This window comes from Taeniopygia guttata, chromosome 6 (assembly GCF_048771995.1).
Source record: "Taeniopygia guttata chromosome 6, bTaeGut7.mat, whole genome shotgun sequence".
NCBI classification, from domain to species: Eukaryota; Metazoa; Chordata; class Aves; order Passeriformes; family Estrildidae; genus Taeniopygia; species Taeniopygia guttata.
Genome location: NC_133031.1, coordinates 27,638,379 through 27,664,562, shown reverse-complemented (window position 1 = coordinate 27,664,562; position 26,184 = coordinate 27,638,379). Strand labels below are relative to the sequence as shown.

The 26,184-nt window shown below is 39.9% G+C and overlaps 2 long non-coding RNA genes across 11 annotated transcripts in view; both read right to left on the bottom strand.

Annotated features, from left to right (window-relative positions):
- Positions 1–2,972: 2,972 nt before the first annotated feature.
- Positions 2,973–6,007, bottom strand: LOC140684460 (uncharacterized). Its single transcript, XR_012056754.1, has 2 exons — positions 5,441–6,007; positions 2,973–3,280 (listed from the first exon to the last, which is right to left on the bottom strand). It is a non-coding gene; the product is annotated as an uncharacterized lncRNA (long non-coding RNA).
- Positions 6,008–7,157: 1,150 nt separating this feature from the next.
- LOC115495811 (uncharacterized) overlaps positions 7,158–26,184 on the bottom strand; it is a 56,647-nt gene continuing 37,620 nt past the window's right edge. For 9 of the 10 annotated variants that reach the window (XR_012056744.1, XR_012056750.1, XR_012056747.1 and 6 more), the window contains one exon: positions 23,876–25,221. This is a non-coding gene — a long non-coding RNA (uncharacterized lncRNA). Of the gene's footprint in view, positions 7,598–23,875; positions 25,222–26,184 lie in introns of those variants that run through there. The other variant, XR_012056748.1, reaches the window with a different exon arrangement.

The following is a 26,184-nucleotide window of genomic DNA, read 5'->3' as shown; positions in this document are numbered from 1 at the left end:
AACAAATATCTTCTGACTGATGACCACTCATAGCCAAGCTCATTGTGCTTCTCAGCTTCAGAAATTACTTGTGAGATCTACAGACAGTTTTAGTGAGTGAATCTAGGCCAAACCAAATCAGAGGAAGGAAACCACAGGCAGGCTTGAGTTCTTGGGAAATGGCTCAGACAGAGGAGAAATCTCATATGTACAGCATAAGAGAGAGTGTGTTGCTCTTCAGGTCTAACGTGGTGGTATTTTTCATAGACTCTAATGTCATTGCTATGAAAGAGTTTTCAGTACTAAGTGATTCTTTTGGTGTTCCCTGAGTGTCTTAGTATCTTTTATCTGTCTCTTGGGAATAATATATTTTTAATAAACATACTTTCCTACAAGCAACATCAGTAGCTGCACTTGTAACGCAAAGCAAAAACCAGTTTTAATTAAGAACCCAATTCCTCCATGCCTTTATTTGACAGTAGTGGTTGCACTTGCAGTTGTCATGCTCATTACTAATCTGCAAAATGAGAACTCACAAGATAAATGAGAGTAAAATACTCACAGGGTACACGTAATTAGCACATGACTTATTATAAATTGTGATGATCTCCTTGATAATTAATCTGGCTTGCATTTGATGTTTGGAGGCAGTCTAGATAGAAGATACTTCAATAAGTAAGGATAAATTCCTCTGGGGCATGGGAAAACACAGTGAGAAGTGGGGAAGAAAAAATTCACAGGTCTAAAAGAAATGTTATTTCTTAGTTGCAAACTAAGCCCCTAGCTAAGGCTAGAATTTCTTCTAAGGGCTGGAATTTTTTATCTCAGGTTTACACAGAAAGGACAGTAATGAGCATCTTGGCTCATTAAGGATCCAAAAGATGCACAAAAGAGCAGTTCTGGTGGATTGATTTGCCTTCAGAAGAAAATGGTTGCACAGGGACAGGGGGCACTTGCTATGAGAAGGAATGAAAGTGCCATGCCATAGTAAGGGTTTGGATCTTGTTTCCAAGGGTCACAGTAGGAACAGAACCTAGACCCAGGTGTGTGTGGATTTAGACATGCTATAGAAAGGGACCTCAGGGAGTCAGAGCAGTGGGAGGCCTGGGATCACCTGTTTGTACACAGGCAAAAGACAACATTGAGAGCAAAGCTAATTATTAACATACCTCCATGGCCCCAAGCCTGAACTTTTATGACAGCCCTGAGCTTCTCCCAAGAAGAGAGGAAGGCTCCTTTTTTTATTTCCAAATTCCTACCTTGTGTCACTAGCAAATATCCAAACCTTATCCAATACTGCAGTAAAGCTCTCAGGATCTCTGTTTTGTGATATTCATCAGTTATTCCAGTTCAATTTACTCTGTACAATACATTTTTAACATGTAGTTTGCAGTGCAATGCTGAGACAGGAGAAGCCAGCCTACATTTTTCTTTTTCCTCAGGGAATAGATTAACATTTCTCTCTGTAATAGCTTATTTACTGTAATTGCTGTGTAAACGTGTGGCCAGTAATGAAGGGCTTATCTCAGGCTCCCTTGTAGAAAAGTAGACTTCTAATGACCTATTTCTCCCCTTTTACAGTCATAGAGACAAAAAGCCATCTTCTTCAGTATTTCACTGGTAAATTTGCAGTCTGCCTCAGTTTGTTACTTATCAGTGTGCTAACAACACATCATAACTTCCATTGAAGCTGCACAGAAAAATGAATGCAAGAGGTTGCACATTGTTGCACTAATGAGGCTTTTACACCTGGGGAGAGAAAAATGCTCAAATTTGATTAAAATTCTATTAACTGTTATTGCCACATCAAACTGTTGAGCACTTCAGACACATCCACAGCACATTAAGTTGCCAAAGCTTGGCACAGTCACACAGCTAAAGAAATGCTAATGCTTTATCTGCACCTCATGTGGTGTAAATCAGGGTGACAGAACACCTCTGCTTACTTGAAATTTTTGTTTTACCTCTTTGTAAAGAAGCAGGGAGGGCCTTCTGGCTTGATGTCAGACTTGAGGTCATGTCTGTATCTGACTGCTGCAAAAGCACCTGATGGATCTGTTGGTCAGCCAATAGATGAATTCAATAAAGCATAAATGAGCTCACACAACAAAATATTGTTCTGCCTCTTGTTCATGTGTTTAATGTACTCATATTGGAGAGACTTCTCTTTAGCCCTGCTAGGGAAAAACAACTTTCAGGGCAGCAGAGGTTTGGCAGCGAGTACAGTATTTAAATTATTATGCTCCAGCCCTGAAAGGATGACAGCTTAGCACACAAAGCAGCCAAGGAGAGCCAGGAGGATCCATTTCCCTGCTCTTCCACACAAAGCCTCTTGTTCCTCACTTGGGAAGTCACGCAGCTCTCCACACTTGGAGTCATTACATGAGTGGAGTACAGCAGCTCAGAGAGACTTGCAGAAGTATCAAATAGGGACCTCATTAACAAGCATCAGTGTTAAAAGGAATTCCTGAAATGAGCCATAAGACAGGCTTGGGGTTTCTTCTCCTGGGCCTTTACCATCAGGCTGGTAACCTGATGCTTAATGGTAGAAGTACAGATTTATTTTTCTTTAAGTTTATACCAACTGTTTCACTCTGCAAGGAAAAATCCATTGGAACTGTTGGTGTTAATGAAAATCACAGAAAGATGAGAGGTAGATTTGGCGTTTTACCAAGTAGTTAACAATTTTTTTCTTTAAAATTTATCATTTATACTCCACCTTTGGTTGCAACTGGACATTTCACTGTTTTGCCTTATTGCTTTCCTTGTTATTTTCCCCAAGCAGTAAAAAGGAGCAGAATGCATGGTTGAGAGAGAATTGCGGTTCCTTGGAACCATTTGTAACTTCAAAAATTTAAGTTAACTTTGAAAATCCAGGCTTATGGTGCAAATTAGTAGTTCTGATGTTTGAAATAGTACAAAGACTTTGCAAATGTACAGAGCAACAGAAGGGTTAGAAAACCTGAAGGGGGAGAAGATGAGCCACAGACAAATCACAGGGAAAGTAATTTATTCAATTTCATCATCTAAAATAATTTTATTTTTAGTATTTTAAACAAAGTGAGCATTTCTTCCATCTCTTCCACGCTGACTCTGCTGAGTCCACTTTTGTTTTTTAAAGTTGGTTATAGATTATGGATTGAGCTCAACATTACTTCTCAGTATTAATACCTTCCTTTGTTAAAAGCTGATAATGCAGAAGCAATTCCAACCAGCATCAAATATTGTATTGAAGAAATTGTACTTCTGTTCCCCTGGGGATAACCAATGGAGCTGTGTTCTCACACATTTCTCTTTACAGCTGAAAGGGACATGAAAAGCCAGGTTTGATAAAGAGCTTTATTGTATACTCCATAGTAGTTCATCTTGGTAGCTGAAAATGCCAGGACACTGTATAAATCATTTTATGGTACCAGTTGCTTTATCCTTCAAAGGGTACTCACATCAAATTCTGTCTTGGTTTGTGTCTAGCACTGCAGAAAACACTTCTCCCCAGGTGATATGAGAACAGATCAGAGCAATGGTAAGGCTGCACTTACTGTTAATTCATTACAGCACATGCAGGACATGAGCCTGGGCAGAGTGAGAGGTGCTGCCTCGGGGACAGCTTTGTAAGAACAGAAGGCTCATGGTTCAGCAGTCAGAGTAGCACAGGAGTGGAAGCTGGGGACAGACAGCAAGTGGATATTATTGATCCATATGCTCCTCTCCTGCATCTGACCTGCTCTGACACTGCCACCCTGCACTCTGTCACAGGGGCCATGGCCAACCCATGAGACTTCTCTAGGAGCTCAAGTCTACAGCAAACTAGAAACCACCTGCTACAAATTTGCTGTTATTATTACCAGTTACCATAAGGTTAAGGCAATTTTATATTAATGATCAGGTAAGAAAATAGGGAAAACATTTTGGAAGAGTCCTTCCTCTGGCATTCAACTCATCTGCAGTTGCCTCTGTGCAATTGCTCTAAAATCTTTTGTGAAACTTATTCTCTGAATTTTGTTAAGTTAAGCAGATTCCCTCCTTACTAAAATGTTGTTAGGGATCTTTCAGGAGAAGATTTAAATTCTGAGTCAGAAATTGAATCATAGGAAAATATTTTTCTCATTCTTTGCATGTGATCATCACGTTCATCAGCTTCATATTGTCACATAGAAAGTCATCATGTCTCATCTGTATTTACTCATTTTCACTAGGCTTATAAATATGATATTTTTAATCCATAATTTCAGGTGCCCACACTCTCTGGCAAAAGTATCTCAAATTCTCATGATTCCCAAATCATGTTTGGATATCGTAGTAGAGCAGGTAACTGCAAAACCAAACACCCATAATTCCCTGTGCAAGAATATATAAAATCCTTTGCCTTCTCTACACTTCAATTCTTAGCGTGGAAATTAGCACCAGGAAATACCTTTTCTTTCTAGTGGTAAAGAAGCTAGCTCACTTCAAAAAAGCTCCTGTAGTAGATTCCATGACCTGTCAGATTCTTTTCATTACAACACTTCTCACTTAAGAAAAAAATTTTGTTTGCTCATTTCAAGTGGCAAAGCAGATCATGTCCAGTGGCTGTGGAAAACAGTCATGATGGACTAGGACAGTGTGTGGGGACTGTGTTCTGTGTTTCAGAACAAATGTTCTCTCTCCATTCCTGACCTGCTCCTCAGCCAGCCTATTCACCTCTCTGCTATCAATGGCTGCCCAAGCCAGAATCTCTCATTTACCGTAGCAAATGAGCCAATAAATCTAACATGTCATAATCCCAAAGCCAAGCAAAAACCATGCAGCTGAATTTTCCACCAGAGTACGTCTGCATAGCGAGGGTAAACTCTCTGTTCAGTTTTAATTAGGATCAGCTGAGGACATGACCATCTTATTCTAGTTTGTAATGCCTAATTTGTGTAGTGGAATTTCCATGGATTTAATTCATGCATGTTGATAGTTTAGAAGAGTTGGTCATAAAGTATGTTGAAACTGGGATCTCTTTACAAAGACACTCTCTTTTCTTCTATCTATGAATATCAAATGGGAGCCTGTGTGTCTCCTGTTTTGATGTATCCTGGAGACAAATCTAAGGACCATTTCCAAGCCTGGGACAATCCCCTCTTCAGCCTGGACCAGATTTAAGTTAACTGAGGAGAAGAGGGGAAAGAAGAGAGTATCTGTCTTGATAATTAACTTTCTTGCTTTGGGTAAACAGGGAAATATATTTTTTTAGATAAGCACAGATCTAACCACCACACCCTTGGCCAATGTGTTGTCCCAGTGATCTGGAAATAGTGTCCCAAGCCACCCGTCACCCTCTGCCTGCATCTCTGCCTGGGGGCAAGAGAAGCACAGAACCAGACATCACAGCTGGGCAAAGGACTCCACAGACTCTTTCTGCCTATTTATAATCAAAATCTAATTGATACAGCCAGGAGATTCTTGGACTGAATATGATAAAGATTGTAATACTTACCCAGAGCAGGGGGGAATAATTTCCTTCGAAGACTTCCTCTGTTTAAGGTCGCAGAATCATGATCCTGTTCTTCTTCCTATGATTCAGATACTGAAAGCTTTTTCCATCCTGCAGCTACATTGTCAGCATATCCAAATATGCTGGTAATTTCTTCCCAAGACTTTGCTATAGCAGTTTCTTGCCTTCATGCCAGCTACTACATGCAATCAAGCTGCATTGAGAATGAAAGGTATTTTTAAAGATGGAGAACCTAAAAATCTATTGAAAGTCTCTACTAATCTCCTCCACACTTGTACTACAGCTGTGCAATAATTTTCTGAACTCATGCTTGGGGAAGCATTTTGTGTAATAATTTCCTGGACAATGCTTGTGGAAGCATTTTGTGGCCATATTATGCAGTCCAGCAGTTACAAGTCTTGAGTCGTCATTTACTTGTAAGTGACAGATTATCTCTATTTTCTCAGGCCTAAGTAATTCTATTAATATCATCACACTTTTGATGTTTCTGAAATAATGCTCTCTGTCAGCATCTGCACATCCCACAAAAAAAAAAAAAAAAAACAAAAACAAAAACAAACTAAAAAAACCACTGTATGCTTTTCCCTTTTTTTTCATTGCCATTTCCCTGAAGGAAGAATTGTGTAGAGAAGGAATGAGATTATGAGAACTGTAGAAAGTCCAGCACCTCACCAGAGTCACTCCAGTCAGCATTCTGCAGATGAGTTTGGTAGCAGAAACATAGGGCAGAAGCAGAAAGAATATCCACAGGGATACCTTTCCTCTCTTAAACTGTTTCAGCTTCTGATGGAGACTTGGAGAGGTTGTTTTGGAAGATGCATTTGTCTGGTTGGGTTTGATAGCTGTAGTTAGGCTGTTCTTTCTCTGAGCCCATTCAATCCCCTTTCGAGCCAGTCTCTCCATCATGCTGATGATGGCTTGCTTTTTCCATAAACTCACACTCATTAGCGTTGAATTCAGCTTCTTTTTCAGACCATTTAGAAACACGTTGACAAGCACAGATGCAGCACTGCTCCCCCGATGGCCTCTCCATGAGAAAGCAGTCCATTTATGCCTTCATTTGGTCTCTTATCTTTTGACAGTTAATTCAGGAGAGGACATCCACATTCATTCCATGACAGCTTAGTTACTGTAGAAGTCCTTGGAGATGTCTCATCAAAAAGTTTTGTTAACTGAACTACACTATTTTACTTGGGTCACAGTTATAGCTGTACTCATTGACTCCTCTGTGAAAATAATTTCCCTCAGAGAAAGCTGTTTTAATCCTTTCTCATGTACCTAATTTACCCATGTCTCTGTAAGTCTATTATATTTGTAAAACTTCATGCAATTTTCCTACTACAAACTGTGAATACCCATTTATAGCTCTCCTAGGACAAAAGCACAGTTCTGGATTATTTTTAGTGACTTTAAAAAATACTTTTTACTGTATCTTGTTTTTTTAAATAAATTGTCTGAGAAAATAACATGTAGAAATTATAAGTTTGAAATTTAATATTAAAATATCTAATTCAGTAATGGGAAAGTTGCTGCACTTGGAGAAGGGACATAGGGTAAGATTTTGAAAATTTTATGTATTGATATCTTTTGGTATGACTAACAGTGAGAGCACTGCCTCTCCAGCATTCAGTTCCATCAATATTTACTGAGGGGAAAGTCAAATAGCTAAGAAAAGGGAAATAAGGAAGAGAAGGAAATATCAGCTCTTTGGGTTTTATTCCTTAAGAACTTCACTCCTAATGTATCTTCTGTTCCTATACAGAAAATTCCCAAAGCTTTAGAAAATGGGGGCGGCTATCAGAAACAGGAAAAACATAGTGAGGGTTGTAGAAAGTGAAATAGGTTGTTGTGATGTCCTTGATATTTCAAATATTCCAGACTTTGGAAACTGTTCAGAAACCATCTCTAATGGGAAAGCGACAGAAACTTGATTTCTTTTTCTCAATTCTGTGCTCTGAGTAAGGGACAAGGAGAGAAAGAGGAGTCCCAGGAGGGTGCCCCACTACCACTGAGGCACGGTGCTGTGTGAGAGATCAGAGTCCTGAGCCATGCACACACTGATGCTTTGCAGGGTCACTGCTCTCCAGCCATGGGGCGACTCCAAGGCAAACACTTCATTTTCATGATTTGTCTTGTAGACTGTAAAAGAGCAAAACAGGTTTAGGTGAGGGCAATTTGATCTTCAATATTGCTCTGCTTCAGAATTGCTTTTAATCTTTTTTGTCCCTCTCATTCTCCTCTCTCCAACTGCTGCTGTTTTTTCCCTCAGCCACAGCCTGAGTATCTAATTTTGACCATTCTCTGAAACTAAAATGCAAGGCCTTGCTATCCTGCTCCTGTTCAACTCCCTCCCTGATTTTTTTTTCCTCCAACCTATACAAATAATTGATGCTCCATCCATGTATTCCTTCAAGTCAATCTCAGTGCCCTGCAATCTCTCCACTCGTAAATGCCACAAATGGCTCCTCTTCATTTACTGCCTTTTTGCTGCTTTTAACCCTCAAGGACTCTCTGGTCTCTTCTTCCCTCTTACTCTCTGCTGTAATTGCATTTTTCTAGTCTATCAGTTATGCCACTTTCAACGAAGTGTTAGTTTGCTATACTAACAAACACCAACTGCTTCTTCCCTATGTCCCTTATAAAACCACTCAGAAGACACACACAGCAATCCCTGAAAAGCGCATAAATCATAAAGTAGGAAGCTTGGAATAGTCAATAATAGTTGGAGTTTAAAAATACTCATTGAATTATTCATTATAATGACAGAGTCAGGGGGAATGTGGGTGGCAAAAGACAAACAGTTGAGAATAAAGACAGAGACTGATTTAACGGGGTGTGAATGAGGTAATGAATGTCAGATTTGACCTCCTTTCCCTAGCACTCATGCTGTCATATATCAGCTCTCTGTAATCTACCTAACTCTGGTCTGTGCACTGTTCATTCCTGTCTCCACATTCCCTGCAGTCCACGCAGAATGCAGACTTTGGTGATCTGCGCACACAAAACCAGGTTTGGAGCTATCAGGAAAACATTTATTGTGACTGGAAGCTGTTGTTTGAAAATTCCTTGTACAAATACATGTTGTTCAGGTTGTGTCATGGTGGCAAACTCTATTCTGTTAGTTTAATTTTTGATCAGCTGAAAGTACTGTAGAGAAGAGAAAAACATTAAGACTTGCAAGAGGTTTTCGTCTGCAATTGTAACCATGAGAAAGGAAATCTGGATGGAGACTGGTCCAAGAGTTGTTATGTCTAATGGGCTCTGGGGCAAGCCTTCAGATGTTCACTGTGGTTGCATTGGTTTCTTTTCTTAGAGCTTAAATTGTTAAGAAATTGAATCCCACAGATCATAATTTAGGACTCCATTCAGTCTTAAGGGACTTGGACCTTCAGAGACTTTAAACACAGGCAGCACAACTCCCAAAAGATTGCCACACAAAAAGAACATTCTTTCAAATCTGCAAGGACTTTTTTCCTTAGAGTAAGCAACAGTGATAAAATCAATATTAATTTTGCATTGCTCAATTCCATTCTCAGGAGAAATGTCCCAGTGCATTCCAGCGTGAAGCCATTTTCATTTTATCATGTTTTAATATCTGTCAGAAAGTTGTAAAAAAAAAAAAAAAACAAAACCACATTTCTTTTCTAGTTATGAAAAGAGAGTTAATAACTCACAGCAACTTAACAGAGACTATTCCACCTAGCATATTAAATGAAATAAGATGAGGCATTCTAACCATCTCAGTATTTCCCTGGATTTACTGGTCTCTAAGAGAAGATGCTTAAACAATTCCTAAAAATAGTGGAACAGGAACAGTTCTGAATCTGTGTATAGAAACTTCGAATAATTGCACCCTGATCCCACAATAAGATGAGATCTGCCCTGCCCCTCTTCTCCCTCTGAGTTTTGCAAAAAGATACTTGGCTACATGGGCCAGACAGCAGCACTGCTCTCAGGCCATTTAACCAGTGTGGAGCAGCTCTGGCTCGAGTCTCCCCCTCCTCCCCAGCGCTGCTCATGAAGAGAGGAGCACCTGCCCTGATTCTCTCCTGGCCACTGACAAACACACCCTGGAGCAGTGCAGCGTCTGCTCCACACTCCTTCACTGACTGTCTCACTGGGAAACGGGGCTGACTCAGCAGCAAACTTTATAATTAGGATTATTATGGCTGGGAGTTACTGAGTCTGGCAAAGCCCTAGTAAAATAACTCACAGCTGTGCTGCTCCTGTATATCTGGTATTAAATGAAAAGGGGTTGATTTACCCTTTTTAATTGAATGCCAACCTTCCACAGTAAATACTGTAAACACCTGTATTAACAATTTTCTCTTGCATAAACTGGCAACAGAACTTTGACGAATGTTAGACAGGCCAGAGATTAATACAGTCCAAGCCTGGAAGTAAAATGGGTATTTCAAGGTGATTTTTCAAAGATCGCTGGTTTTATTTCACTCCCACACCCTGCCATACCACAATGAAGTTACTGAAGACACTCAGAGCCAAGAAAGAGACATTATTTTATTTAAAGAAAAAAGTATCTATAGTTCTCCTCTTGCAACATTATCCCTAGTCTCAGGTACGGCTGCTAATAATAAACTCTGCAAAGCAAGTATCAGGGTTTGAAAGAGAAATTACAAGAAAAGGAATGAAAGGAATGCAGCCTTCAATGGTTACTTGCTCCCCAAGTGATTTTTATTTGTTTTCAGTCCAGAGAACAGTCAGTAAAATCCAGTAAAGTCACCAAAAACATTGTAACCCCTCTGTCTAGTTTCCATGGAGAATATTAAAGTTTAGCTTTGGGGCTTTTTCAGCTTCCTAGTACTAGATGTTTTCATCACCGTCTTCTCTTTTTGAGGCTGGAATTTTTTTTTCTTTTTTTTTTTTTGTTTTTCTAGATGACCTTTAATTTCTAAGCAATTCCCTGAATAACAGTCATAATTATTGCAAAACCCTGGCTCCTCATTTGACAGGTAGTACAAAACAAAGCTGGACACGTGCAGATCAGCACATTGACCAGCACACTGAACACTGTTGAAACTTTAATCTCAGCAACTCTCAAAAGCTTTAGCTAATATACAGTTGCTACGTGACCACAGTTTTCAGACATCCTGCAGCAAATCCACAGCCTATAGACACATCTGTTAAATAAAATGCAGCCACCTACTTTCACAGCTAAAAAATGCCTGCAAATGTCCAATTTCTTTTAAAGGGATTTTAGAAGAGGTGGAAACATGTATTTTAGGATAAAAATCTAGTTTCTCTGAGAGGGAATAAAGAATAAAATTTCCCTTGGGCAAGGTACTCTCTAATGTGTCAGCATCTTGCAAGTTTACATGGTTATGGTCCAGTTCTGGATGCTTTGGGGAGAAAAATCGATCCTGCTGCTCTGGCTGCTCTAACCTCAGGGTACAGAGGAAGGGAAGGAATTATTGACAATGTGGGGAGAATAGAAACCCTCCAGCTCTTGCTGCTGGGCACCTTGAGGAGAGTGGGATGAGAAGGATTCTCTGTCCCTTGTGTTCTCCAGGAACAGACTCCTGACATTCTCCAGATTACTGCAGACTTTTCACATGTGAAAGTGGGGCAGCATTTTTTACCTCTCCATCTGTCAAAGTCTGTTGTGGAAGCTGAAACAGAAAGCTTTTCCCTTTCAGCTTCCCGGAGGAATCCCCAGGGAGTCTGCCCCATTCTCCCTGCCTCAGCCCTGGGCTCTGTCTTGGCACTCAGAAGGGGCTTTCACAGTCCAAGGTCATTGCTATGGTGTCTCCTCCCTCACAGCTAACCATGGTATTACTTAAAGAGGTAATACTCATGTTTCTAATCCCCGAGGCTCCTGGCATCCAGAGGAATAATCTCTGTGGGAAGGGCTCTGACTTCAGCAGGGTACAACCCTACAGATTCCACCCCAGCTGTGCCAGGGACCTCTGTGCCAGCCTGTGCTGGGTACCAGGGAGCACCACAGCAAAGAGCACCTACACTTCAGATGTGTTTGATCCCGGCAGGAAAAACTCACTGGAAAAGAGAAAGGGAGGGGAAACCAGAATGTAAACACTGTCATTCTGTCTCCTCTCACTCTTACTCTATTCTAGCCCGATCATCTTTCAGGATGTTGCATTATAAAAGCAAAATACCTGGAAATTCAGTGTGAAACACATCTCCTTTCTGGTGTACGTGATCACTAGCACAGCCCCAGAGCTTGTTGCTGAAATAGCAATTTTCTGTCATAGACCTCCTGGTCTGTTTTACACACTTCTTTTTCTTTCCCCTAAAGAACCATACCGCCATGTTTTAGGTTTGAATTGTCCCCCACAAGAATACCACAGTTTTCTGCTCCAAACTTCGTCTTTCTGCTCTCAGGTTTTTACCCCTTTCATGTTCCACTGAGCACTGTGAAGAGACACATAATTGGACTACTCTTAGGCTTAATCTAGAGATTAACAAAAAAAAAAAAGAAAAAGAAAAAAAAAAAAGGAATAAGGAATATACCAAAGAGAACAACCTTGAATTTTCTGAATTTACCACAATACCAAAATGTCTGTCATTCAAGGTCCAGCTGAGTTCACACACTGCAATTCACAGAACTACAGTCATTATGGGAAAGAATTCAAGAATTCCTGCTCTGCTCCTGCTCTAGTGTGAAGTGGCACATTGCCACCCCTATGAGCTCCCAAGGGACACATTGCAGACAACCACTCTGGGGGGTTTATTAGACTTCTGATCTGAAATACAATGACAGTGATAAATAATTTACAGCTATTTGGTGTTGTGGGTTTTTTTTTATAATTTGAACAATTTCTCTGCTTGTAGCTTACACAGGATTAAATGCTGTTTCCAATTCCTGTTGTAATTCTTAGCACGTGTTGACATCAAATTTGAACTATTTAAAATAGAAACTCCAATATGTGGCTCCCCCAAAATGCTGCATTAAGATTTGTCTTCAAACTTTTACAGTTTCAGTTTGTCTTAAAATTCTATAAGTTCATTGTAATGCATAAATCATAAACTAATCATAAACATGATTAGTTTAGCTCCACTAAGAGAAATTACAATTTAGGAGGACGCAGACAAATACAGAGAAGGATTTTTTAAAATCTTTTATTCTTTATCAAAATACATGTTTCTAAGATGTTGGGTGGTTTTGCTTTTTGTCTTTTTTTTAATGGGATTGAGTCATGATTTTTAAAACTCCAAATTCAAGAGGAAATTCAGGTTAGCTCTTCAAAAACGCGTGACAAGATTGAAAACAACTGCTCACTGAAGCTCACTTTGCTGCCAAAATGCTGTCTTATGATAAATGCTTCGTCTTCTAAAACCATTAATCTGGCTTACATAAAAATACTCTATAACACTTCTTTACAGGCTCAGAAACGAACTTCACTGTTTTTTTGCAGGGAGAGTATTTAGGAACCTACAAGGAAGCCATAAAATAAGGCAATCAAGCCCAAATTTCTTAAAGTTAGAAAAACGACTAAATTGTTTTCAAGAGTTGAAAGCTTCTGAGGTAATGGAGGGAATGCAGTAAAAAATGCTCACAGGGCAAAAAGGCAAAGGACTAGAGAATAAAGGCTTCTTTGACAGCCCCTACTTACCTTCCCAGTCTCCTTGAGGGCTGTCACATGTGTGGAGCCAAGAGACAGCTTTTTATCTGTTCCTGACACAGAGCTAAGCAGAAGTGTGCTGTCCCAGAAAACCCAATTTACAATTCATGCTATTGCTGGGCCTGAGAAAGGTGGCCATAGCTGTGTCCCCATACATCCAAAACCCACCTCAGCCAAATTGGAAACATCCTGTGGGAAGAGGGTACACTGAACAGCTTGTCACTGCCTCTACCAGCTCCAGATTTTGTCAGCATGGGAATGCACACACACCAGCACTTCTATTTGGTTTCCCTCATCCAAGCAGAAAGACATGCTGCAGCTTCCCTCCCTCACATTTCCACTCCATGTGAAGCCAGCAGCAAGTTTCTGACACACATTCCCCTTCCCAAACTGGCAACAGCTTCCCCCAGTGATGGGAGCACGCTGCTCCCATGTGCACTGTTACAATGCAAGATGTAACCATCCATCCTTTTCCTAAAAAAAATATTAACAAAACTCTAGCAAAGTTCACATTTCCCTTCTGTATCTTCAGGAGTGGCATGCCCTTCTTTGCTCTGAGGTTATTTATGGTGAAATCAAAGACTCCTGTTTTCCTCTGAGTTTCTTCAATGAGCTCCTTCCTGGAAGAAATTTTACAGCCATCATGATTCCCTGGGGTGCAGTATGATCCTAAAAAATTCTTGCAGGTGCCTCTGTGAGATCCAGGATTGAGGGTTCTGCGTTTGATAAAATACTGCCTTAAAATTTGAGACATAATAACCATTCTACCTTTCCAAGGATTTTACAAGTAAGGAGTAAATCACAGTATTGAGGAAAGAGGGTTAAACTAATATATTTTACTTCGCATTTGTTGTGGAAATTTCCTATCTCAGAACTGCTAAAGACAGTAACTCACCAAACCACAGGCTCAGTCACGCATTTAAGTCTGAAATGTGGTGGGAATTGATCTTCTCAGTCCATATGAGGACACTAAACAACACCCACTGAAAAACCCATCATCAGCACCCTGGAACAGGTCCTGCACAGCATCTTGCCTCTCATGTGTGGAAGCAATCCCTACCATCTAACACATGCTTTGAGGCACATCTGAGGTAGAACTTACTGTTTCATAGAATCATAGAATTATTAAGGTTGGAAAAGATCTCTAATACCATTGAGTCTAACATAGTACCACCATGTTACCAGTAAACCATGTCTCCAAGGACCACATGCACACATCATTTGAACACTTCCAGGAATATTGATTCCACCACTTTGCCTGCTCCTGTGTGCAACTACTCTTTCACTGAAGAAATTTTTGTCAGTATCCAATCTAAGTCTCCCCTGTTGAAACTTGAGATAATTTTCTCTAGTTCTGCTACCTGAAGGAAGAGACCAAACACACTCAGGCTGCACCTCAAGGCACGTGACCATGAACTGCACCTGCCAGGTGGAACATTGATGTGTGCTCTGAGACAGATCTCTCATGTACAGCAGTGCCAACAGGGGATTGTTCATTTCATCCTCTGGTTTCATCATCACCAATTGCAACAGGTCTCAGAAAATTAAGTGTGATTTAGACAACCAGTCCTAGAAACTGTACCTCTTCAAGCTTTCAGCTACTGAGCCTTTTGGAACAACTTAAGATGTCATTAAGAGTTCAATGCTTTTGCACTTTTTATTATACGTTACTGCTGGGTTTTTATGCCCTCATTAATTTGCCAATGAAATATGCACATAGAATTCATGTGTTCTGCTGGAGACAAACAGGTTAGAAGATATGTCAGGAAACTACACATAAAAATGTTTCTCACTCAAAAAGTCTAAGAATTTAATGTAAAGAGACTCTATAATGTGCTGTTCTCAGAGGTATTGCTGATAAAACAGCTTTGATTTTATTTGTGCTGAAGCTAGTTAAAGGAGAAAAGTTTGATATTATCGAATCTCGTGATTAAGGGAAATTTGCATCTTTGAAAAGGAAACTTTACTCCTATAAGTTCAGGTTGTTGAAGTAGGCTTTCAACAACAGAATAGCAAATTGGTAATTTCTTCAGGTACATAACCATCTGTTAGTACAGTGGCTTTTTCTAATTATTTTTTTTTATTTCAACCTTCATCTGCTCTTCTTTAGAATGGCTTACCTTCAATCTAAGGGCTTAAAGACATTGAATAAAAACTGCCTTATTTGCAAAGTCCATGGAGGGATGTAACAAGCATGGCAATAGCAGTCAAATCCATCTAGGTCTGCCCTGCTTGATGTTTCTACTAGCTCAGTTTTGTTAGTCTTATCTAAAGGTTCATCTTTTCTTTTTTATCAAATTACAAAGCCTAATTCTTGCTTTAAATTTTTTTTTTTAAATTTTCCAAACACAGTGATGCTTTTGGTCAAGAAATCTTACTTGATGGTGATTTTGATTTTTTCCCAACACATATTTATAATGTGACCCTGCATTCTATCAGCTGCCATTGATTCTCCTTAGCTATTTCCCAGCAGTCTCATGCCAGACCCCAAAATGGCTCAAGGCTGGAGTTAATATTCTCCCACTTGTTTGATAAAGAGCAGAGGCATTGAATGAATATTCCAAAACAGTTGGCCTAACTGAGGAAACAAAACAACCCATTCCTCATCCCCAGAGTCAAGTGTTTTTTCCCAGGAGGACTTTAAAAAAATAAAATGAGATTTTTGGGTTTAGTTTTTCCAGGACAAGGATATTCATGCCAACAAAAATAGATAAGGAAATAGAATGCTGTCTACCTCCTTAAGAAGTCAACAATCCCATGAAAATGTATGGCTTACTCAGCTCTTGGTTAATGCCAAGTGAAGCTCGTGGCTCCATAACTGAGAGCTCTGGGCGAAAGCAGGAACCACCTTGCCAGGAGTGCTGTAAATGCTAGGAAAAATTCCATTTCCCCAGAGGAGGCTGCTGCACGTTTTCTGGTCCTGTGAGTGCTTACAGTTCAGATCTATTTATGTTGCCCTGTGACTAATTGCATTATACACACCTTGTGGGGGCCAGCCAGAAGCCCCACAGCCTGTCATCTCTCTAGTAAATCACACTAATCAAAACTGAAATGCCCTTTTCTTTCTGTTTCTTTTCTTAAATTTTCTTTTTTGAAGTAAGAACAAAATACCAAGAGAGAGAACTGTAGTAAAGAAGAAATGGTCTTGAGGCACACACCCAGCCAGTTTATAGCAGCACAGGGCTGCTGCACACAGGTCAGAAAATGCCAGGTTGCACAGGCAAAAGAATCTGGTTCTCCAAGGTCACACAATTCAGGTGATGTTCCAGTACTGTCAAAAAGCTAATGGCTTTTGGATCAAAGTTCACATTCAAAGATGAGTTTTGGGATGGCTGCTCTGGGACTCTCCCCATCACAATTGATTGACTCGTTGAGGTTTCAGTCTCTCTAACTTTAGAAAATACTCCAGTTTTGGAAAAGGTTCAGAAAGACAATGAGCAAAAATGCAAAAGAGGAAAGCTTGCTTCTCTTTGTTTCTTAGGCTATTATTTACTTAGCCATTTTCAGCACTCTCTCAGGGCTATGGAATAAACAGGGTTCTGTGCTGATGACTTTTTTGGGCTTCGTCCTAGAAGCCTCTTCTTCTCTGAAAACAAGCCAGTGGGCCTTTTTCTGTTCATTACTGCTTAGTAAGGATGATTCTCAACTCCAACCCTCTCTTTCTGCCCCTGGTGCCGTGTTCTTTCACCCTGTAGCAGGCCATATGGCTACTTTCTGCTTGTGAGCTGTCTCCCAGTTGTCTTCACTCTTTTTTCCCGCATGGGTAAAAAGGACATTATTGCTATGCACTGAACATTAATGATTCATATTTGTAAGGGCTGAACTAGTAAATTTCCTGGATTATACACCTGCCTCCTCTAGAAGGACTAAATTACCAGCAGTAGGTGGACTTACTCAGGCTCCTATTAAGCAAGAGCTGTGGGTGGCTTTTCAGTCCAGCTGTCAACACGTGACTTATTCTGCACTTAGATCAACTATGTCAATGGCAAGAATAGGCTTCAAGCCTGCTACTGAGCGGAAGGATTATAATAATTACTGTCACTATTAAATGTCTTGGAAATGCCAGTGGATAGGCCTAGAGCCCTCCATGTCAGCTAAATAAATAAGAGCTTGCTACTCACAGGATGAGAGGTCAAATGCTGCAAAATGTTTTAGGGCAGTCGTTCGTGGACAGGAAATGCCTACTGAGATATCAGCCACAATCACAACTACCTCCTGGCTCTTTTGTGAATTTCCACCTCTAAAGGGACCAGGAGCTGCAACTTGTTACACAAGCAACTAGGAAAGTCAAGTTGTAGAGCTCCCACACAGCAGAGTACAAAACTTCTTTGCATCTTGTCATACTAATATAATGCACAAATTAAAGAGTCCAGGGTTAATTTGTCCCTAAAAGAAACAGGTTGAGGGGATACTCAATGCCCTGACAAAAGATAACAGGTCAGCAGCCCAGCCCTCTCAGTGCTGTGCTGCTGATTTCACTGTGGCTGCTGATTCAAGCACCCTGGGAGAGAAGGGACAGGCAAACCTGTCTTGGTAACATTTTACACCTTTGCACTTGGGGTGCACAAGGCACAGCTGACAGTGCCATCATATCCACTCAAAACACACACTCCTCTCTAAAGAGAGATGAGAACTACCTGCCTAAGTGTGGCCAGTAACTACTTAAATCTAAAATTTAGGAAGATTTGCAGTTATCAGGCAAAAAAAAATTAGTGATAGCAAACTCACTGGAGACTTAAAATTTTGCTACATTTTAATAAATAGATGTTACTTATCAATGTAATTTATCAATTAATCTAATTATAAAAGTATAGGTTATGTATATGTAACTAATTATCAATCAGCTAATCTTCCATTAGCTTGGTTTTAGTTACTTCCTCTTTAATTTTTACTTTGTTTGCCTATGACAGTAGTGTACTCCACAACCCAGGAGATCACTCCTTATCCCCATGCCCCAGCCTCATTTTTCCTGCTCTGCTTTCCACAGACTTGACATTAAACTGAACTACTTTCCCTCCTGTTCACTAACTCCTCTTCTACTCTACCCAGCAGCCAAGGGTCTCATACCACAGGCAGTGGGAGAGTCCTCCCTCAACCACAGGAGTATGACAGGTGGAACAGCAGCAGGGAGCAAATGCACTGGCTCAAGCAGAAGGGTGAGGGGCTTTCCATGTTATCCAGGAGCACAGAGCAGGGACAAGGTGGCTGCCAGTAGCTGGGATTGACTGTGGGGTTGGGATTCTGTCTTTCACCCCTCCCAACTCCAGCTGCATGGGAGGATGATCACCTTCCCTATTGGAGCACCACAAAGCTCCCTTGGGGAGGCCCAGAAGAGGACCTCAGCCAAAGGGCTCACACCAAGTACCACCAAGAAGCAGCACTGGCCCTTTTGTGGGGTGTGATGGGCAAGGAGAGGGGGGAAACAGGGAGGCAGTGCTGTAAGAGTCTCATTTTCCCTGCAAGCTGGGGAGACACTGGGTGGTGATGACATGCCAGTCTCGATTAGCAGGCAGGTAGTCAGGGTCATATTTGGAGCAGAAGCAGAAATGCTCTTCAGAAGTGTACTCAGGAATGCTAATTCTCCCTCTCACATCTCTTACACGTGAAATATATGAAGTCCAGAGTCAAACAACCCACAAAAAGCTCTTCTTACCTCTTTGCTCTCTTTCGTCTTCTCTGAAGGTCCTCTGATTCCCATGTTGATGCCATGTGAACTGATTTCCTTCTGCTCTTCTCACCAGGCAAAGCGCTTAACTGCTTCTTAGGAAGCAGATTCAGCTTTGCGGATGTTTCTTTGTTATACTCACTTATTTTCTACTTATTCAAAACAAATACTGCATTTGCCCATCAAATCTTTGCTCTGACCAGATATTTACGTTACTTCCCAGAGCTCTGTGGGTTCACAGAGTGCAACAGACACTAGAAATTTGCTAACAGGCTGCTCACAGTTTCTGTATTTCTGATGTTGTGTTGAGTCATTTCAGCAAATATAATGATACCAACACTGTGAACACAAAAGTGCCCTCTCAAGAGCCTTGTATTAATAATTTCTGCTGTCAGGAATACCTTTTTAATCCTTTCCACCCCTACAGAGATGCCAGACTTGCAAGTCCCTTAAAAAAAAAGATAGAATATCACAGTTTAAACATCTTATTAAAGTTAAATGAAGGGTGATGAGTATAAACAACTCATTTAGTGAAAAGACCAGCATAAAAAGTTGACAAGCAGAAAAAGGAATTGGAAAGATTAATTTGTCAGGATTCAAGTGTGATGATAAGTCCTTGAGATGCAGCATCTTGTATTCAAGGATGCCTCAAAAAGTGGTTTGGCTCTCGGAATATTAAATGTTACCCAGATTGTACAGGAAAGATCTACACTGTTTAAATTAACACCATAAAACTCTAAGAATCTCTATCCACCTGTTATTTCTTCTGTCAGTGCTCATACTTCTGCATTCAGTACATTGAAATGTAGGGACAACCAGGAGAATCAATTTGAATAAATCTTTTAAGTTAAGTTATTGAATAGTAATAAAATCCTGAGTAGTCACTCTTGGAAGCAGAATGCCTGAATTTCACTTTAGCTTTTTTGTAAATAGTTAGGTTGTTTTGTGGTTTTTTTTATTTAAAGGGTTTGGATATTTGGTTGAGGGTTAATCAGAAAATGTCCAAATGAAACTTACTAGAGGAAATGCCTATTTCTCATTGCTATTTTTTTGTTTTTATCAAACTTTATGATTTGGTCTCAGGTTATCTATCAAAGTACTAGGATTTGTTCAGAACAAGTTCACTAACAGAGTTCATTATTAGTAATATACTTTGCATAATTCATACATCTTTTGAAATTCACCAGTTTCCAGATGGATGGTCAGCACCACCCTGCTCTGAACAAATTGTGCTATTCCTTTGCAAGCACTTCTCTGCTGCATTGATTCTAGTTTGATTTGGATTGAGAATTTCCTGATGGAAACTAAACATGTAATAACACAGTCTTGCTATAGTAATTTTTTCTGATAAAAATCACTCCTTTCAGAAGCAGCAAAGAAAACTAAGTACTGCAGCAAATGAACCATGCAAAATTATTTCTTCTCCACACTGATGACAGGAAGCATTTAAAACAGCTTTAAATTGTTTATTGTACGGGCATAATGGCACATGGGGCAATTAGTCCAGTGTGAGATCTCCTTTGAGGCTGTATTATTTATTATTATTTAAAGATTTGGGGGAGCATCTCTTTCTGTGGTGGTTAGGTGCTTATTTGCTCATTAAAATTAATAAATTACATTCACTTAGAAATAACTGCCCACAATGCTTGCAATTATAGACAAAGACATTTCATCAGATTGAACAGAAAAACACATCAAGCCAATAATCAGGCTAAACCTTAAACTCAGCATCCTATCTACAGCCCAAAGTCTTGATAGACTCAAATGTTGTCAGAGAACTTGAGAGCACAGAGCTGCAGTTCACTGGCTGCTGTAGTCGGCATTTCATGCAGGCTGGGTTAGCAAGTTTAGATCTGAACTAGCAGGGACAGTGTTATGCCTCAAATAACAAGTCTAGGCCCAGTCTAAAGGCTTCTTTCTTACATAACAGCTTGGCACATTAGACACACACTGGGACTAATGTGGTTTTGTGCAGGAAACCAGGTATCCTCTGATCTGAAGCTCTTTACAGACTTTGCTTTACATAAATGGATCAAACCATAGAACACCCTTAACTTCTGCTGCCTAAAGGCCTTGGCAAAGATGTTGAGGCCCTTCTGAGAATCTGAACCAATGTTCTCACCCACCAAAAATGTGAATTTAACAGAAATGGGATGCCAGATCAAGCACGGAAGCCCTGAGGCACTTCTGTGAGGCAGGTAAAGGGTCTTTTGAGAACATTGTAAGGAAAAAGCTAAAATCAAAGTCTTCCTCCTTGTAAATCCAATTGAGCAGTCCCAGAACCAGCACAGAAGACCATGCAGCAGACAAGTGATGGATTTGGCCTCAGGCCACACAGCCACTCTTGCCTGACAGGCTGAGCCAAGATGTTATCTCCTCCTCTGGTTTTGAGAAGGAAAGTTCTTAAAAATTCATTAAGCTGTAAAGTGAGCAGAAGAGATGGGCTAGTGATCAGGAAACTCACCTGGGAATGAAAAATCCTGGGTAGCACACTGTGCTTTAAGGTCCTTGGAAGGAAAAGTGTTTAAGAGAAATCCTTAGACAGCTACATCTAAGGCTATCCAGGGTCTTCAGGTCTATGAAAGATTTATTAATGCAAAAGCTGTCAAAACATCACGATGAAAATGAACACTAACTAAATAATTCACCACATACATTTTCCTGCTAATTAAAGATTATAATCAAAAGTGGTAATGATTTTTGCAATCATGAGTTAAGTGTGTGGAAGGAAAAAGAACTCTCAAAGGATTTTTATTGGAATCAGTTCTAGGGTGTTGAAATAAGGTTGAAAGAAACAGAACATAAACAAGTGTTAATTAATCAAGCATACTGATAGCTCAGTATCTGCTTTTTCACAAAATTCTAGGCAGTTCTGTCATTCCCTCTGCAAAAGCTCCTTTATACACCATGTGACCCCAAGTAAATTTTGTCTTACTTTATGAGTCTCCAAAGCTGGAAAAGGATCTGATCATATAAATCAAGACATTCAAGGCTAGTAATACTTTTTGACAGCAACCAAATTTAAAATGAAAATAAATAAAATATTTATTTGATTATCCGAAGCGGTATCTAGCTACCAAAGAAAAGAGCACCTCTTTTGATTTAATCAGACATACCATCACCCTACAAAACAACCTTGTAAGAGAAGGGCAAGGTCAGAGGAAGCCTGAAAAGAAAAGGTATGTCTCTCCTTATCTTTGGTAAAGTCTGTTGGGGTAATTGCATCCAGTGGCCATGAAGAAAACGGTAAGGCTGTTAATAATTGCAGTGATTCACACTTGAATTCATCCTAAAATATAACCTGGCAATAGCACAAAGTATCTGTAGGTACCAGGTGTAATCATGATGAAATCCTGTGTGCTCCACAGAAGGAGGTAGAACATTCTCTCTCCTTTGAATATATAAGCAAGGCTATTGTGAAAGGCAGCACTGCAATTCAGCTAACTAAAGAATGTGTCAAACGGATCCTGATGCACTTGATGTGTTATGATAGTCAATGATTTTAGGCTTTAAAAAATGAGTGATATGTATTTTATCTGTCTATATCTGTATGCTTTATGCAAGGTAAATATTTCTGTGCAGGAGAGAGAGATAACATCAGTTCACATTTATAGGGAAAAATCAGAAGTCCCCTGAGGGATGCAAACTCATATCCCCTTGTGGTCCCTTAGTCCACCAACGTCCCCATTTGTCCTGGTTATGTAAAGTTATGTAAAGTCCTAATGAAAGTAAATTCAAAAATTCATCTTGTCAGAAAAAATATGGAAAAAAATAACATCTTCTCTGGCTTTTTGCTTCGTTTGTGTTCAATTAAGAAAAGAAAAATTGTTTTACATGAAGGAAATTATAATTTACTCTTCTGCAAAATTATTTCCTTCTAAGTCATTCAAGATGAACTAGAATTGAAATGCTAAATAAAGTTGAAGAAAAAATTATTAAAATGAGCAGAATGAAAAAAACGTTGCGCCACATGAAGAATATTTTACTGCATGTTTTAAGATTACTTATCAATTAATACTTTAGAACCAGAATGTATCAAATAGGAAATTTTTCTTGGTAAAAATGAACGAAATGGCATGCATTATGTCAAAGTAAGATATTTTTCCGGTGTTTGAATATCTCAATGTCTAAAAGTTAAAAATGGACCTGATCTGAATGTGTTAGAGATTGACTTTCCTATTTCAAGAAGCTAGTGTCCTCATCTCTACCCAAGTGAAATGAATACAAATCACTGCTGAGAAAACAGATTTTAAAAATGCTTTGGGAGAAAAACTGTTCTGGAAAGGATCTCAAGATGTCACTAGGTCATTCAGGCAAGATCAACTCTACTTGAATTATGCCTTACTGATGTTTGTCCTACTTAAAAATGTTCTCAGTAAAGTTTCACTGATGGAATTAATCAATAATAAAGACAGAAGATGGGGAAAGTTTACTAATTTTCATTATGGCTTAATTGTTTTGAAACATTAATAATTTTATTGCCTATAATCTTGATGGAAAGATGCACCCAGGGAATTTCTAGAAGATATTAACTGTGTTTTCATCGCACCGTTGCACTGATTTGCAGAGGTGAAACAGTCTCTCAGTTACAATGATGAAAACCTGATTTATTTCCTGATTAGTCCTGATTCCTCTCACTGTGATATTAAAGGCACAGTGTGGTGGTTGGCAAACCATTCCTTACCAAGGCACAATCTCCTCGACCCACAAAGGTCTGAGCCATAGAACCTGCAACAGGAACATCCCACAAATGCCATAAAAGAGAGTAACAGCAATTCCTCCTCCAAAGCCTGTCTCATCCCTTGTACACATTGGCAGTCCCATTCATGCTGACTGGGCTGCAGAATCAATGCCACAGCAAAAAATTGTTTTTTTAAGGCATTTTGTGAGCAAGGAAGCCATGTCTAAGCTTTCACTCATTCCACAGGAAAAGGCAGCAAGTATTTTCCCTCATGTAATTCATTTGGGATGCTCAAGGTGAGACATTTCCAGGGTCAGATTATTTTATCTTAACTAAGGATCAGTATTTGCAGGTTAAAAGAGATTTACTGTCACCTAGTAAAAATAGAAGGTTGAAGGAAAAAAATCTCAGCATGGAGGCTGATTGCACTGATGCCTTTGGAAGTTAGGGTGTACTCAAACCCACTACAGAGATGAAGTTACACATTTCCATTTAATAGTCTTTAAAAATACTACTGTGGTTTGTGGGGGGTGGAGCACTGGTGCCTACACAGACGTTGTTCTGATGCTATTCACCATTGCATAGGTAAATTTATTTAAAGGGGGTCTTTTGTACTTTTAATGATTGAGTGAGGGTTTTTTTCCTGTGGGAAATAGCTTTTAGGATGTTGCAAATTGCCCAGTTCCTTGACTGAATAGTAAATGTTTTCTCCCTTCAATTCAGACAACAATTTTCTGCCTGCTCTTCTGCTGCCATTGGAGCACTGTCCTTGTCATGGCTGGGACTTACTCTCTTCCTGAAACCAGCAGTATTTTTTGCTTTCTCAAAAGGAAGGTGCTGATCAAATTCCATTGTCAAAGACTTTCCCCGATAACCCTTTTTCACCTTCAGTGCATCCTCCCAGCATCCCACAGATCTTTAACTCAAAGGAATCCACCTCCTTCCTGGAAGAGTGATTCTTTTTTCCTACTGTTTTACCAAATGAAAGTTGAGGGCAGGTCTTTGAGGATGACACAGGAGGGGTGAGAGAGGCTGGGAAGCCTGCAGCTTGCAATCAGGGAGTAAAGTTGTTGGAGAGGAGTGAGTTAAACAAAATCCTAACATTTCATGGATGATTCTACATGTTCTAATGTAAGTCTCTCTCCTCCTCCTGAAGCAGAAGCAGGCTGTGGTGGGACCTTCAGAAAGGAGATCTCATTCCCCCATGTGGAACTGGGTTACTGTAGTGATGCACAGAAAGATATAGAGCTGGCTTTCATGGCCTGGAAACAGTTTATCTGAAATGCTCTTACTCTAATGCATAATGTTTTACTTAAAAACAGTTGTCCAGTCTTTTAATTACCTCCTTCATTACTTCCTAGGGAACTAACTGCAAGCCAAATCACATTCATTAAATTTGAATTGTTTGGATCTGAGAGACCTTTTCTTCTGAGCTTTTCAAAGGTCTGGTACTGTGGAAGTTATCTGGTAAGAAATGGTGTGTTTCCCAGGAACCATACCTTCAGGTTGCTGTGGCTCTTTTACACTTGATCATTAGATGAAGGCAGCAGAATCAAATGTCGAATTCAGCTTGATACTTGTTTGTAAGCAAGGCCTTCAATACTGAGTCTGTCCATTGTAAATTGACATTTCCTTTTGTTTTCATGAAATCTCCTGTACCTTCATTCTCTCCTCAGCTACAATCTCCACTCCAAATTGCTGTTGATCTCAAATCACATCAGTGTGCATGGTTCCTCCTCCTGGATGGCAAGTGGTTGAACAGTTTATGGATGCTGAGTTTGAATTCAGTGACTGCAAAACGTGGAGAGAGATCTCCTGTCTGAAGACAAAGTTTGGAGAGCACTTCAGTCTCTTGTGGCTGAAGTGATGGAATTTGAAGTATGTAGAAATGCATCAGCTTTTCAGTCATTCTACCACTGCAGATGCCTACATGTAAAACATGATGTTTTAAACACAACAACTGTGCAAAGGGACACCATGTCTCAGGAAGGAGGAACAGCTTCTAATATCCATAATTCTCTTTGTTTTGCAGTGATTTCCTTTTGGCTTCACGTAAGGGGGCAGCAAAGAGAGTTTATAATCTGATTGAGGTGTGAGCAGTGTCTCCTGCTTGACTTACGGAACAGTTCAGTCTGACCCCAGAGCTGGTCAGTTCAAACTCTGCATTCAGAGCATTATTGATAGAAAAGCAAGCTTCTCATGTAGGCAGCTATTACTACCCAGTGCTATTACTACAAGCAATGTTTAACCCAGCAAAAATCCCAGCGAGAAGATGGTTTAAAATGGCCAATTCCTTTGCAAAGGTATACATCTCCAGCAATCAGTGGAGACTTAAAATTCATAAACAATATACACACAGAAAAATAAAAAATAAAATTTCAAAAAAGGCAAAGATACTTTAATTAAATAGTGATTTACCTGTACATATAGTGAAAAAGATGCCTGAAGGAAAGGACTTGTACTCATGTGATGTGATTGTAGAGGAGCAGGAGGGTCAGAGGAGGCAGCAGGAGGTATCATCTCCTCCTCCTCCTCATAAAAGAAGGCAAAGCTGAAGTTCTTGGGAACAGTGAAAAGATTCTTGATGGTTTTATAAGAAAAGTGGAAGAATAAATAAGTAAAAGTGCCAATGTCTTGAAAGGTTCTCAGGCAGCAGCCCCTGCTGCTTAGCCTGATGCTATGCCATTAATATGGAAAGCTTGCAACACATCCTGTGGCACTCCACTGGCAGAAGGCAACCTCCCAGCAGCCAGCCTTGCGCAGCCAAGGATCAGCTCTGTGA